At 51.2% G+C, this 16,358-nt stretch overlaps 2 long non-coding RNA genes across 2 annotated transcripts; one reads left to right on the forward strand and one right to left on the reverse strand.

Moving 5' to 3' along the window:
- Window positions 1–1,468: 1,468 nt before the first annotated feature.
- LOC138662937 (uncharacterized) lies at window positions 1,469–5,649 on the reverse strand. Its single transcript, XR_011318095.1, has 2 exons — window positions 5,558–5,649; window positions 1,469–2,621 (listed from the first exon to the last, which is right to left on the reverse strand). It is a non-coding gene; the product is annotated as an uncharacterized lncRNA (long non-coding RNA).
- Window positions 5,650–5,668: 19 nt separating this feature from the next.
- On the forward strand, window positions 5,669–9,978 carry LOC138662938 (uncharacterized). The gene is made up of 2 exons (XR_011318096.1): window positions 5,669–5,776; window positions 8,816–9,978. It is a non-coding gene; the product is annotated as an uncharacterized lncRNA (long non-coding RNA).
- Window positions 9,979–16,358: the final 6,380 nt, after the last annotated feature.

The raw sequence follows: 16,358 nt of genomic DNA on the forward strand, positions 1-16,358 counted from the left end.
CTTCTTTGCCACATTGGGTATATTGCTCTATTATTTGCCACATAAGGACATTGTCCATTATTGCCCAGCAATTTCTTAAATTACAAGAATTGTCAAGAGCTGGTAAGTGCAGCCATTTTTTGTTCTTTCTTACTATTATTTATTAATTGTATTATTCTTACATTTGAATAAATAAAGTATATATGGATTCTAGACTCCCGATTCTTTAGAATCGGGCTGCCATCTAGTTACTACATAAAGTTACACTGGTCAGATTTAAAAAAAAATTGGCCCCGTCACTGAGGGGTTAAATGCTTGTACAAGTGAACATTGTTTCAAAAGTGGTTTACCTAAGACTTGTTTCACACCAGCGTTCGGCAGCCTTCTTCCTCCGTTAAGCCCCACCCACTGCTACACCTCTTCTTTCAGCTCCGCCTACATGCATCCCCTATCTTTAACATTGGGTACACAGGCACGTGTCGTTTTGACGATGCGCTGAACTGCGTCGAACGCAACATGTTGCATTTTGTTGCGGTCGGCGCAGCGTTAAAACAACGCATGCAGCGGCATCCGCTTGGCCTGCGTACCCAATGTTAAAGATAGGGTATGCAGGACGCATGCAGACGTAGGCGGAACTGAAGGAAGAGGTGCGGCATTGGGCGGGGCTTAACGGAGGAAGAAGGCTGCCATCCGCAGCCCTGCCGAATGCTGGTGTGAAACCAGCCCAAGGCTGTTATTATAGCACCTTATGTCTTACGCTAGGTTCACATTGCGTTAGTGCAATCCGTTAAGCGCATAGCGCTAGCGGATTGCGCTAACGGAATGTTTCTAGAGGGTCGGCGTTCACCCTCCCCGCTAGCGCAGATCCCCGATCTGCGGTAGCAAGGAACAGGCCTCGGACACACCTCGGACGCTGCAAGCAGCGTCCGAGGTCCGTCACAAAAGAACGGCACATCGCTAGCGCGTGCCGAAAATGGCATGCGCTAGTGATGCGCTTCAGCTAAAAGTAAAATTGCTGTCAATGGGTGCGCTAACGGACCCGTTGCACGGCGTTAATTTCGAAATTTTTGCCGTGCAACGCAGTCCGTTAGCGTTAACCCATTAACGCAATGTGAACCTAGCTTTACACAGATACAATATGGGCTTGTCCTGCCCTACGCATGAAATGAAAGACAAATACAATGTGGAGAAATGTGGCAGGGCAGCACGGTGGCGCAGTGGTTAGCACAGCAGCCTTGCAGCGCAGGAGTCCTGGGTTCAAGCCCCACTAAGGACAACATCTGCAAAGAGTTTGTATGTTCTCTCCGTGTTTGCGTGGGTTTCCTCCGGGTACTCCGGTTTCCTCCCACATTCCAAAGACATACTGATAGGGAATTTAGACTGTGAGCCCCAACGGGGACAGCGATGAAAATGTGTGCAAACTGTAAAGCGCTGCGTAATATGTTAGCGCTATATAAAAATAAAGATTATTATTATTATTATTATTAAATAATCAGAACAATGTTTTATTTACATTCAGAACTGGTTTAAGAGGTAAACAATTACCATTTCTCACAGAAATCTCAGACTTTCACTTATAGAAATACTGGATAAATATCATTTTAACATTAGATATAGAAATATTTTTAATTTTATAAAACTGCATTTTTTGCATAGAAAAACTTTATGCCTTTGCTTGTTTCATTTTATGCATTTCTAAAGTATTGTAAAAATGTAATATGCTGTTGGTGCATGCGGGCAGGACTGTCGGTAGGGTATGCGGCTCTGAAGCCCCCCCCCCCCCCCTCAGGCCTGCCTCCGGTGTCTGAGGTTTCGGTGTCCCGGACCAGAGATCATAATACCGGCCTTGACTTGTGAAGGACACGGCAGCCGATCCTGAGAAACATCCAAGGTGGGAATGCCCCATCATGTCGAAGAGAGTCTGCTAGATCCAGGCCTAGCAGACCAGTGCTAGTGGGTTAATGGATGCCAGGAGGGAGCTGGCCTAAAGGAAGGTCTCGTCTTTTCCTGGTGGGTCAGAGAGTTGTCCCGTCTTTTTTTTTTTGGACAGAACATTTCCAAAACAACCAAATTTGAACAGATCTCTTGGGAGGCAGACTTTAGTCCTCTGTTGCAGAAGCGAAGTACTCTTAAACTGATAGGCGCAGAGTAGGACGCACTAGAAAGTTGGCGTGCATGATTGTTCAGGGCGCTGGCGGTGTGGACCGGCCACCAGAGAAGGCCTAGACCAAAGCCTGGATATTTTAAGAGCAAGGTCACAGGAGCCTCTGGAAAACGTGGAGGCTGCATGAATAGGAAGGTTTCCTCAGGAGACGTCCACATTGCTCAGGGGAAAACTAGGACATATTTGTTCTGTGTTTTTTTTTTTTTTTAAAGTAGCCCCCTTACTGCCTCATAGGATATACCAGTCCTTAAGATCACAAATCCTTTTTCGCAGAGCGATGATGAAGATGGGCATGGAATAACCTGGACGCAGAGAGGCGAGAGGGTAGGGCGATTCGTGGCATGAACGGTCCTCCGGGGAACCCCAAACACTCTTGATGTGTTAGGGCCTTGCCTCGTAGAGCACAGATGATATGGTAGTGACAATTCTAGGTGGGAGATTAGAATGACAATTCCACTGTCGCCCTCAAAAGCCATATCTGGGAAGAAAAAAAAAAATGAAAAAGAAAAATCTTTAATAAAAAAAACCTCCCAAAACCTAAGGCCTAAACTGGGCTGGGCGGTCCAGACCCAGGTCTTCCTCCTACTGACATTAAGTTAAAACGGATTAGCTTCGTGCTAGTTGGTGGTGTACCCTCCTCTACAGGATATACCTTAAAAAATTTTTTTGCATAGCATAAGCAGCATACACCCATTTTTTTTTGTGTACCCCAATGAAGCATTAGCTTCCCCACATCAACCAGAAGGCCACACAGTATAACCTCGCTCTCCCAGTCAGAAACCTCCACCTCACATTAACCAGCGTACCCCACAGGATAAACCCACAGCCCACCAGACATTCCCTCCCACAAGCGTAAATCCCCATATGACGCCCCCAACCATAAATCCCATCAGACACCCCCCCCCAATCGGATGCCACCCCAGCTTAACCCCCCAGCATAAACCCCCATCGGACGTCCACCCCTCCTCCAAGCATTACTCCCATCGTACACCACGCCCACCCAATAATAAACCCCCACCGGAGGGCCAAACCCCCACAGGACGTGGACCCCCCCATCCAGCACACACCCCCATCAGACGCGGACACCCCATCCAGCACAAACCCCCCATCGGACGTCCACCCCCGACCCAGCCTAAACTCTTATCGGACGTCCACTCTACCCAGCCTAAGCCCTCATCAGCCCCCCAAACCCAACCCATAAGCAGGTCGCCCCCCAATAAAGGGGATCCCTCCGTAAGCGGTAGGTCGCCTCCCCACGTCCCACCACCCCACAGGCAGGTCGCCTCCCCACGTCCCACCACAGGCAGGTCGCCTCCCCACGTCCCACCACAGGCAGGTCGCCTCCCCACGTCCCACCACAGGCAGGTCGCCTCCCCACGTCCCACCACAGGCAGGTCGCCTCCCCACGTCCCACCACAGGCAGGTCGCCTCCCCACGTCCCACCACAGGCAGGTCGCCTCCCCACGTCCCACCACAGGCAGGTCGCCTCCCCACGTCCCACCACAGGCAGGTCGCCTCCCCACGTCCCACCACAGGCAGGTCGCCTCCCCACGTCCCACCACAGGCAGGTCGCCTCCCCACGTCCCACCACAGGCAGGTCGCCTCCCCACGTCCCACCACAGGCAGGTCGCCTCCCCACGTCCCACCACAGGCAGGTCGCCTCCCCACGTCCCACCACAGGCAGGTCGCCTCCCCACGTCCCACCACAGGCAGGTCGCCTCCCCACGTCCCACCACAGGCAGGTCGCCTCCCCACGTCCCACCACAGGCAGGTCGCCTCCCCACGTCCCACCACAGGCAGGTCGCCTCCCCACGTCCCACCACAGGCAGGTCGCCTCCCCACGTCCCACCACAGGCAGGTCGCCTCCCCACGTCCCACCACAGGCAGGTCGCCTCCCCACGTCCCACCACAGGCAGGTCGCCTCCCCACGTCCCACCACAGGCAGGTCGCCTCCCCACGTCCCACCACAGGCAGGTCGCCTCCCCACGTCCCACCACAGGGGTCCCGCAATAGCCTGCAGCAGGTCTCCCCCCACATCCCACAAGCAGATAGCCCTCAATTCCCACAACAGGGGTCCCCCCCAATAGACAGGTCACACCCCCCCAAACCGAACCACAAGCATGTCACCCTCAAACCCCACCACCACAGGTCTCCCCCACTAAAAGGGGTCCACCCCGTAAGCAGCAGGTCACCTCCAAACCCCACCACAGGGGTCCCCCCCAACAGCCAGCAGGTGCCCCCCAAAATCCAACCACAGGGGTCCCCCACAATAGTCAGCAGCAGCAGGTGCCCCCCAAAATCCCACCACAGGGGTCCCACCACAATAGCCAGCAGCAGGTGCCCCCCACAACAGCCAGCAGCAGTAGGTGCCCCCCCCCCAAATCTCACTACAGGGGTCCCCCCACAACATCCCACCACAGGGGTCCCCCCACAATAGCCAGCAGCAGGTCCCCACCAAAAAGCCCACCACGGGGGTCCCCCACAACAGCAGCGGTGCCACCCCCCAAAAAGCCCACCACAGGGGTTCCTTACAGCAGCAGCGGTGCCCCCCAAAAGCCCATCACAGGGGTCCCCCACAGCAGCAGCGGTGCCCCCCCAGAAAGCCCACCATGGGGGTCCCCCACAGCCCACCACGGGGGTCCCCCACAGCCCACCACGGGGGTCCCCCACAACAGCCAGCAGCAGCGGTGCCCACCCAAAAAGCCCACCACAGCGGTCCCCCACAACAGCCAGCAGCAGCGGTGTCCCCCCAAAAGCCCACCACAGGGGTCCCCCACAACAGCCAGCAGCAGCGGTCTCCCCCAAAAAGCCCACCACAGGGGTCCCCCACAACATCCAGCAGCAGCGCCCCCCCAAAAGCCCACCACGGGGGTTCCCCACAACAGCCAGCAGCAGCGGTGCCCCCCCAAAAAGCTCACCATGGGGGTCTCCCACAACAGCCAGCAGCAGCGGTGCCCCCCAAAAAACCCACCACGGGGGTCCCCCACAACAGCCGGCAGCAGCGGTGCCCCCCGCCACAGAGCCCACCACAGGGGTCCCCCACAGAAGCAGCGGTGCCCCCCCACAAAGCCCACCACGGGGGTCCCCCACAGCAGCAGCGGTGCCCCCCCCACAAAGCCCACCACGGGGGTCCCCCACAGCAGCAGCGGTGCCCCCCCACAAAGCCCACCACGGGGGTCCCCCACAGCAGCAGCGGTGCCCCCCCCACAAAGCCCACCACAGGTGTCCCCCACAGCAGCAGCGGTGCCCCCCCCCCACAATAGCCGGCCGGCAGCAGCGGTGCCCCCCCCACAAAGCCCACCATGGGGGTCCCCCACAGCAGCAGCGGTGCCCCCCACACAGACAAGCAGGTCGCCCACCACAGAGCCTCCCCCCAGAGCGCAAGTAGCATTTTTTCACCCTGAAACCACTAACCTCCATGTGGCATGGCGTCCACAAGCTAGAATCATGCTGCTTTGCTTTGCCGCCTTCATGATGTGACTGAAAACACGCCCCCTCCCGATAGGACACGCCCCCGGAAATGACGTCACACCTGGAAGGAGCCCATACACTCTAGCATTTACATTTACCCATCATGAAGGCGGCAAAGCAAAGCAGCATGATTCTAGCTTGTGGACGCCATGGCACATGGAGGTTAGTGGTTTCAGGGTGAAAAAATGCTACTTGCTGCTCGCTATTGGGGGGAGGCCCCTGTGGTGGGCGACCTGCTTGTCTGTGTGGGGGGCACCGCTGCTGTTGTGGGGGACCCCCGTGGTGGGCTCTTTGGGGGGGGCACCGCTGCTGCTGGCTGTTGTGGGGGACCCCCATGGTGGGCTTTTTGGGGGGTGGCACCGCTGCTGCTCTGGGGGACCTCCGTGGTGGGCTGTTGGGGGGCACCGCTGCTGCTGGCTGTTGGGGGGGGACCGCTGCTGCTGGCTGTTGTGGGGGACCCCCATGGTGGGCTTTTAAGGGGGGCACCTGCTGCTGGCTATTGTTACCCCTGCGGTGAGATTTTTGGGGCACCTGCTGCTGGCTATTGTGGGGGACCCCTGTGGCGGGATTTTAGGGGGCACCTGCTGGCTATTGTGGGGGACCCCTGTGGTGGGGGGCTGCTGCTGGCTGTTGTGGGGGACCCCTTTTGGGATTTTGGATGGGGCACCTGATGCTGGCTATTGTAGGGGACCCCTGTGGTGGGGGGCTGCTGCTGGCTGTTGTGGGGGACCCCTTTTGGGATTTTGGGGGGGCACCTGATGCTGGCTATTGTGGGGGACCACTGTGGTGGGATTTTGGGGGGCACCTGCTGCTGCTGGCTATTGTGGGGGACCCCTGTGGTGGGATTTTGGGGCACCTTCTGCTGCTGGCTATTGTGGGGGTCCCCTGTGGTGAGATTTTGGGGGGCTGCTGCTGGCTGTTGTGGGGGACCCCTGTGGTGGGATTTGGGGGGGCACCTGCTGCTGCTGGCTATCGTGGGGACCCCTGTGGTGAGATTTTGGGGGCACCTGCTGCTGGCTATTGTGGGGACCCCTGTGGTGAGATTTTGGGGGGCACCTGCTGCTGCTGGTTGTTGGGGACCCCTGTGGTGGGATGTTGTGGGGGACCCCTGTGGTGAGTTTTTTGGGGGGCTGCTGCTGGTGATTGTGGGGGGGACCCATGTGGTGGGATTTTGGGGGGCACCTGCTGCTGGCAATTGTGGGGGGGACCCCTGTGGTGGGATTTTGGGGGGGCACCTGCTGCTGCTGGCTATTGTGGGGGGACCCCTGTGGTGGGGTTTGGAGGTGACCTGCTGCTTACGTGGTGGACCCCTTTTAGTGGGGGAGACCTGTGGTGGGGTTTGAGGGTGACATGCTTGTGGTTCGGTTTTGGGGTCGTGACCTGTCTATTGGGGGGGACTCCTGTGGTGGGATTTGAGGGCTATCTGCTTGTGGGATGTGGTGGTGACCTGCTTGTGGTGGGATGTGGGGAGGAAACCTGCTTGTGGTGGGACGTGGGGAGGAGACCTGCTTGTGGTGGGACGTGGGGAGGCGACCTGCTTGTGGTGTGACGTGGGGAGGCGACCTGCTTGTGGTGGGACGTGGGGAGGTGACCTGCTTGGGGTGAGACGTGGGGAGGCGACCTGCTTGTTTGTTGTGGGATGTGTTGAGGTGACCTGCCTGTGGTGGGACGTGTTGAGGCGACCTGCCTGTGGTGGGACGTGGGGAGGCGACCTGCTTGTTTGTTGTGGGACGTGTTGAGGCGACCTGCCTGTGGTGGGACGTGGGGAGGCGACCTGCCTGTGGTGGGACGTGGTGAGGTGACCTGCTTGTGGTGAGGCGACCTGCTTGTGGTGGGATGTGGTGAGGCGACCTGCTTGTGGTGGGACGTGGGGAGGCGACCTGCTTGTGGTGGGACGTGGGGAGGCGACCTGCTTGTGGTGGGACGTGGGGAGGCGACCTGCTTGTGGTGGGACGTGGGGAGGCGACCTGCTTGTGGTGGGACGTGGGGAGGCGACCTGCTTGTGGTGGGACGTGGGGAGGCGACCTGCTTGTGGTGGGACGTGGGGAGGCGACCTGCTTGTGGTGGGACGTGGGGAGGCGACCTGCTTGTGGTGGGACGTGGGGACCCCGTGGTAGGATTTGGGGGCGACATGCTACTTACGGAGGGATCCCTTTTATTGGGGGGTGACCTGCTTATGGGTTGGGTTTGGGGGGGCTGATGAGGGCTTAGGCTGGGTGGAGTGGATGGTGGAGTGGATGGGGGGGTTTGTGCTGGGTGGGGTGTCCGCGTCTGATGGGGTGTGTGCTGGGTGGGGGGGGTCCATGTCCGGTGGGGGTTTGGCCATCCGGTGGGGGTTTATTCTTGGGTGGGTGTGGTGTACGATGAGAGTAATGCTTGGAGGAGGGGTAGACAACCGATGGGGGTTTATGCTGGGGGGTTAAGCTGGGGTGGCATCCGATGGGGGGGGGGGGGGGTGTCTGATGGGATTTATGGTTGGGAGCAGGGGGCGTCATATGGGGATTTACGCTTGTGGGAGGGAATGTCTGGTGGGCTTTGGGTTTATCCTGTGGGGTCCGCTGGTTAAAGGGAACCTGTCACCTGAATTTGGCGGGACTGGTTTTGGGTCATATGGGCGGAGTTTTCAGGTGTTTGATTCACCCTTTCCTTACCCGCTGGCTGCATGCTGGCTGCAATATTGGATTGAAGTTCATTCTCTGTCCTCCATAGTACACGCCTGCACAAGGCAAGATTGCTTTGCGCAGGCGTGTACTATGGAGGACAGGAATGAACTTCAATCCAATATTGCAGCCGGCATGCAGCCAGCGGGTAAGGAAAGGGTGAATCAAACACCCAAAAACTCCGCCCATATGACCCAAAACCAGTCCCGCCAAATTCAGGTGACAGAGTCCCTTTAATGTGAGGTGGATGTTTCTGACTGGGGGAGCGAGGTTATGCTGTGTGGCCTTCTGGTTGATGTGGGGGGGCTAATGCTTCATTGGGGTACACAAAAAAAATGGGTGTATGCTGCTTATGCTATGCAAAAAAAAAATGTAGGTATTTCTTGTAGAGGAGGGTACACCACTAACTGGCACGAAGCTAATCCGTTTTAGCTTAATGTCAGTAGGAGGAAGACATGGGTCTGGACTGCCCAGCCCAGTTTAGGCCTTAAGTTTTTTTTTTTGTTTTTTTTCTATTAACAATTTTTTTTTTTCTTCCCAGATATGGCTTTTGAGGGCGACAGTGGAATTGTCACTCTAATCTCCCACCTAGAATTGTCACTACCGTGTCATCTGTGGTCTACGAGGCAAGGCCCTAACACATCGAGTGTTTGGGGTTCCCCGGAGGACGGTTCATGCCACGAATCCCCCTACCCTCTCACCACTCTGCGTCCAGGTTATTCCATGCCCATCTTAATCATCGGTCTGCGAAAAAGGATTTGTGATCTTAAGGACTGGTATATCCTACGAGGCAGTGAGGGGGCTACTTTAAAAAAACAAACAAAAATAAAAAACAGGACACATATGTCCTAGTTTTCCTCTGAGCAATGTGGACGTCTCCTGAGGAAACCTTCCTATTCATGCAGCCTCCACGTTTTCCAGAGGCTCCTGTGACCCTGCTCTTAAAATATCCAGGCTTAGGTCTAGGCCTTCTCTGGTGGCCGGTCCACACCGCCAGCGCCCTTTACAATCATGCACGCCAACTTTCTAGTGCATCCTACTCTGCGCCTATCAGTTTAAGAGTACTTCGCTTCTGCAACAGAGGACTAAAGTCTGCCTCCCAAGAGATCTATTCAAATTTGGTTGTTTTGGAAATGTTCTGTCCAAAAAAAATGACGGGACAACTCTCCGACCCGCCAGGAAAAGACGAGAGCTTCCTTTAGTCCAGCTCCCTCCTGGCATCCATGAACCCACCAGCACTGGTCTGCTAGGCCTGGATCTGGCAGACTCTCTTCGACATGATGGGGCATTCCCACCTTGGATGTTTCTCAGGGTCGGCTGCCGTGTCCTTCACAATTCAAGGCTGGTATTATGATCTCTGGTTCGGGACACCGAAACCTCAGAATTCGAAGGCAGGCCTGGGGGGGGGCGGGCTTTGGGCAGAGCCACATGCCTACCGACAGTCCTGCCCGCATGCACCAACAGCATATTACATTCATACAATACTTTAGAAATGCATAAAATGAAACAAGCAAAGGCATAAAGTTTTTCAATGCAAAAAAAATGCAGTTTTATAAAATTAGAAATATTTCTATATCTAATGTTAAAATGATATTTATCCAGTATTTCTATAAGTGAAAGTCTGAGATTTCTGTGAGAAATGGTAATTGTTTACCTCTTAAACCAGTTCTGAATGTAAATAAAACATTGCTCTGATTAAGTCTCCACATTGTATTTTAGTCTTTCATGCGTAGGGCAGGACAAGCCCATGATGTATCTGTGTAAAGCTAGGTTCACATTGCGTTAATGGGTTAACGCTAACGGACTGCGTTGCACGGCGAAAATGTCGCAATTAACGCCGTGCAACGTGTCCGTTAGCGCACCCATTGACAGCAATGTTACTTCTAGCTGAAGCGCATCGCTAGCGCATGCCATTTTCGGCACGCGCTAGCGATGTGCCGTTCTTTTGTGACGGACCTCGGACGCTGCTTGCAACGTCCGAGGCCCATTCCTCGCTACCGCAGATCGTGGATCTGCGTTAGCGGGGAGGGTGAACGCTGACGCTCTAGAAACATTGCGTTAGCGCAATCCGCTAGCGCTATGCGCTTAACGGATTGCACTAACGCAATGTGAACCTAGCCTAAGACATGTAAGGTGCTATAATAACAGCCTTGGGCTGGTTTCACACCAGCATTCGGCAGGGCTGCGGATGGCAGCCTTCTTCCTCCGTTAAGCCCCGCCCAGTGCCGCACCTCTTCCTTCAGTTCCGCCTACGTCTGCATGCGTCCTGCATACCCTATCATTAACATTGGGTACGCAGGCCAAGCGGATGCCTTCGCATGCGTTGTTTTAACGCTGCGCTGACCGCAACAAAATGCAACATGTTGCGTTCGACGCAGATCAGCGCATCGTCAAAACGACACGTGCCTGTGTACCCAGTGTTAAAGATGGGGGATGCATGCAGACGTAGGCAGAGCTGAAAGAAGAGGTGCAGCAGTGGGTGGGGCTTAACGGAGGAAGAAGGCTGCCGAACGCTGGTGTGAAACCAGTCTTAGACAGGTAAACCACTTTTGAAACAATATTCACTTGTACAAGCATTTAACCCCTTAGTGACGGGGCCAATTTTTTAAAATCTGACCAGTGTCACTTTACGTAGTAATAACTCTGGAATGCTTCAACATATTCCATTGATTTTGAGGTTGGTTTTTTTCCTGACATATTAGACTTTATGATAATGGTAAACTTGGGCTAATGATAAACTTGGGTTAATGTTATGCTTTATTTTGTAAAAACATCAGAGATGTTAAAAAATAGAAATTTTCAAATTTTGAATGATTTTCCCTTTAAGGCCGGAATCACACTAGAGAGGAATACGGACGAGTGCTATGCGAGAAAAAAAAATTGCATAGCAATCGGACCAATGTTAATCTGTTGGGCAGCTCCCATCACATTTTTTTTTTTCTTTCACGGCCGTATTATATGTGCGAGTGAAATTGCACTATGCTGCGATTTGCACCATATATCAGCCGAGAATCCCCAATGAAAGTCTGTTTATGCAAGAAAATCTCACACCACACGGGCCATCAGTGTGGCTTGCGAGAAATACGCAACGGTGTCCTTTGAAAGGCTTGCAATTCAGGTGCAGTGTACAGTAAAATCACACTGACCGCTTACAATACTTCCAAATAGTTAATTTGTCGGCTTCTGTCAAATCATTGCAGGATAGGATAGGAGACATGGTTTACGTACAGTAAACCATTGCAGAACGGTTAGATTTATATAGGTCAGTGACTAATACGGTTAGTAGTATGTGTGTGTGTAAAATTTGGGACCTGTATGTATTTAATAAAAATGTTTTCACTGAAAAAACTGGCGTGAGCTTCCACACAATTTTCTGTGCCACAGAGGGAAAGCCAGTGACTGAGGACAGATATTATAGCCTAGAGAGGGACCATGGTTATTGCCACCCCAGAAAAGGTGCATCTGTAAGATGCGCCAATTCTGGCACTCAGCCTCTCTTCTCACTGCCCTGTAGCGGTGGCATATGGGGTAATAAGGGTTAATGTCACCTTTGTATTGTAAGGTGACAGTAGGCCAGCTTACTAATGGAGAGGTGTCTGATAGATGCCTCTCCATTACTAACATGTGGGCTTGATGTTACTTGACAATAAAATGGTGACATCAACCCCACAAATCTGAGCCCCACTGCTACAGGGCAAGTGGGAAGAGCGAAGCTAAGTGCCAGAATTGGCAGATCTATAAGATGCTCCATTTCTGGGATGGCTGAGAGCTGATGGTTTTTAGCCTCTGGGGCTGCCAATATCCATGGCCTCTTCACAGGCTATTAATATCAGCCTACAGCTTTTATAGGGGGACCCCATGTCAATATTTTGTGTCCCACTGTAAAATAGCCAGTAAAGGCTAAGCAAACAGCTGTGAGCTGATATTAATAGCCTGGGAACCTTTATGGTTATTGGCTCCTTTCCAGAATATTAATATCAGCTGTCAGCTTTCCCTCTGCTGGTTATGAAAATTATGCGGGAGTCCATGCAGGTTTTTTTTTTATTTTTTGAAAAATAAGCATTACATTTCACGCAGGTTTCTTAGTTGACTTTTTTTTCACAGCATATGTAGGTTAATTATGTTAATGCTCGTACATGGGGGTGTGTGTGTCTTTAGTTAATAATAATGAGGGTATCTCGTGAAGAGGTTGAATAAGGAAAATACATCACAATTCCATATATATATATATATATATATCTTTAGCGCTCTGGCTTTACAAAAACGCACCAAATTATTAGATAAAAAAAAAAATATTTTTGGAAAAGCATCATTTTAAAACCACATTACCAAGGTGAAACAGAGAAACAAACCTCCCACTCATCAGTCACCCATAAACAACGCGCCGCTATGGATGACACAAAGCTAATATATACAAATCAACCAGGGTGGGTGGCTAATAGTAAATACATAAATAATACCCAGGAGGAAAGAGAAAACAAACTGTTAATCTATGTAGTTACAAAATATCTCATAGTTGTGCCAAAAATCCAACTCCCAATATATATCTGACATGTTCACTCCTGTGTTTCTCCACCCACCCCCGGCTACATCCTACCACTAAGGGTAATATACCCTTCTATGAGAACATGCTCAGAATAAACTATTCCGGTAAAATTACCTTAAGAGAACCGTGCTAGATATAGACACTGACATTCACAGCAGCGCGTCCGCCCAGATGCTCTTTTCTGACTCCTTTCTCAGGCCCCCAAAAAAGTGTTAACTAAGTACCCTTTATTTTCTTGCACTGTAGCCGTTTACTTACTACAGGGTATTCAATCATTGTTTCTGTCCCCCCCCCCCCATATAAAGTACAACCACTATCTATATGCCTTTATATACAGCATTCTAGAATGCTGTGTATATATAGTAGGCCCACTGCCTGTATACCCTTATATACAGCATTTTATAAAGCACAACCACTATCTGTATGCCCTTAAGAAAGTGGCATATTAGACTTGCCTAGCCCCATACAATGGGGTTCGCTAGTCTTAACCCGGTGCCTTCTCCTCTTCTATCACCGTCCTTCTTTCTTTGAGTCGATGACGCGTCCTATGTCATCCACACGGTGTCTTCCATCGCGCTCCTGTGCATCGCACTTCTTTCTGCCCGTTGCAGTACTTTGCTTTGTGCTCGGCAGAGAAGTGTTCCTGCACAGAAGCGTGATGAGGGAGGTTGTGTGGATGATGTAGAACACATCATCCATGGGAAGGACTGCGCCGGATGAAGACCAGCGCCAAACATAACACTGGACCGCCCCGTAGGTGAGTATAAGAAGTTATTTACATTATGCACATTGGCTTAGGGACATACCGTATATACTCGAGTAGAAGCTGACCCCCCTCCCTAATTTTGCCACAAAAAACTGGGAAAACTTATTGATTCGAGTATAAGTCTAGGGTGGAAAATGCAGCAGCTACTGGTAAATGTCAAAAATAAAAATAGATTCCAATAAAAGTAAAATTAATTGAGACATCAGTAGGTTAAGTGTTTTTGAATATCCATATTGAATCAGGAGCCCCATATAATGCTCCATAAAGTTTATGATGGCCCCATAAGATGCTCCATATTAAAATATGCCCCATATAATGCAATATATATTATTGTAGATACAGACTGTACGGGCTCCTGTCAGGTATATATTATTGTAGATATAGACTGTACGGGCTCCTGTCAGGTATATATTATTGTAGATACAGACTGTACGGGCTCCTGTCAGGTATATATTATTGTAGATACAGACTGTACGGGCTCCTGTCAGGTATATATTAGTGATGATATCAGAATGTATGGGCCCCTGTCAGGTATATATTAGTGATAATATCAGAAGGTATGGGCTCCTGTCAGCTATATATATTATTGATGGTATCAGAATGTATGGGTTCCTGTCAGGTATATATTAGTGATATCAGAATGTATGGGCCCCTGTCAGGTATATATTATTGTAGATATAGACTGTACGGGCTCCTGTCAGGTATATATATTAGTGATATCAGAATGTATGGGCTCCTGTCAGGCATATATTAGTGATATCAGATTGTATGGGCTTCTGTCAGGTATATATTATTGATATCAGAATGTATGGGCTCCTGTCAGGTATATATGCTGCGATTGTTCTCGTATGCCGATTCGACATGGAAAAATAATCACAGATGTGATCTGCCCCATAGATTAACACTGGTCCGAGTGCCATGCGATGTTTTCTCACATAGCGTTCGTCCGTATTCTACGCTAGTGTGACCCCGGCCTTAAACTTATGAAGAGACACAGACCACTTGCAGTTCAGCCTTCATCAATATTTAAATTACAAGTTTTTCACCATCCAAAAAATTCTATTTTTTACCTAATTCCATAGGTTTCTTAAAGGGAACCTGTCACCAGGTTTTCCCCATATATAGTATCACCAGAACATAGATGCCCTTATACACACCCTTCTAGAGTGCTGTACCGTACATACCGTATATACTCGAGTATAAGCCGCGATTTTCAGCCCACTTTTTTGTGCTGAAAGTGACCCTCTCGGCTTATACTCAAGTCATTGTCGGCGAGGGAGGGGGAGCGGCGGCTGTCACATACTCACCTGCTCTCGGCACGTTCCCTGCATGTCCGATGGTGTCCGGGCAGCTCTTCCTTTGTTCAGCGGTCACGTGGAACCGCTCATTAAAGTAAGGAATATGGATGCATATTCATTACTTTAATGAGCTGTTCGTGACAGCTAAACATAGGAAGACGCTGCCGACTCCCGGAGACCATCTGACAGTGAGAAGCTGCCAGGGACCGCGTCGGGAGCAGGTGAGTATGATGGGGGAGGTGAGCATTGCGCGATATTCACCTCTCCCCTTTCCACCGCTGCGGGCCGCTCTGTCCTCTGGCTGTGACTGTTTAGGTCAGAGGGCACGATGACGTAGTTAGTGTGCGCGCCGCCCTCTGCCTGAACAGACAGTGCAGAGGATGGAAGACAGAGCAGCGCGCAGCAGTGGAAAGTGCCGGGGGCCTGAGCGAAGAGAGGCGAGTATGTGATTTTTTTTTTATTTTATTCGCAGCAAATGGGGTATAATGAGTGGAGCATCTCATGGGGCATAATCTATGGAACATTTTAAGGGGCAAAATCTATGGAGCATCTTATGGGGCCATCAACCTTTATGCAGCATTGTATGGGGCAAAAGTTTCTATGGAGCATCTCATGGGGCCATTATTAACATTTGTGCAGCATTATATGGGGCATATTTTAATATGGAGCATCTTATGGGGCCATCATAAACTTTATGGAGCATTATATGGGGTTCCTGATTCAATATGGATATTCAAAAACACTTAACCTACTGTTGTCTCAATTAATTTTACTTTTATTGGTATCTATTTTTATTTTTGACATTTACCAGTAGCTGCTGCATTTTCCACCCTAGGCTTATACTCGAGTCAATAAGTTTTCCCAGTTTTTTGTGGCAAAATTAGGAGGGGGGGGTCAGCTTCTACTCGAGTATATACGGTATGTCCCTAAGCCAATGTGCATAATGTAAATAACTTCTTATACTCACCTACGGGGCGGTCCGGTGTTATGTTTGGCGCTGGTCTTCATCCGGCGCAGTCCTTCCCATGGATGATGTGTTCTACATCATCCACACAACCTCCCTCATCACGCTTCTGTGCAGGAACACTTCTCTGCCGAGCACAAAGCAAAGTACTGCAACGGGCAGAAAGAAGTGCGATGCACAGGAGCGCGTTGGAAGACACTGTGTGGATGACATGGGATGCGTCATCGACTCAAAGAAAGAAGGACGATGATAGAAGAGGAGAAGGCCCCGGATTAAGACTAGCGAAGCCCATTGTATGGGGCTAGGCAAGTCTAATATGCCACTGTCTTAAGGGCATACAGATAGTGGTTGTGCTTTATAAAATGCTGTATATAAGGGTATACAGGCAGTGGGCCTACTATATACAGTGGGGCAAAAAAGTATTTAGTCAGTCAGCAATAGTGCAAGTTCCACCACTTAAAAAGATGAGAGGCGTCTGTAATTTACATCATAGGTAGACCTCAACTATGG

The sequence above is a fragment of the Ranitomeya imitator genome, chromosome 2 (assembly GCF_032444005.1).
Source record: "Ranitomeya imitator isolate aRanImi1 chromosome 2, aRanImi1.pri, whole genome shotgun sequence".
NCBI classification, from domain to species: domain Eukaryota; kingdom Metazoa; phylum Chordata; class Amphibia; order Anura; family Dendrobatidae; genus Ranitomeya; species Ranitomeya imitator.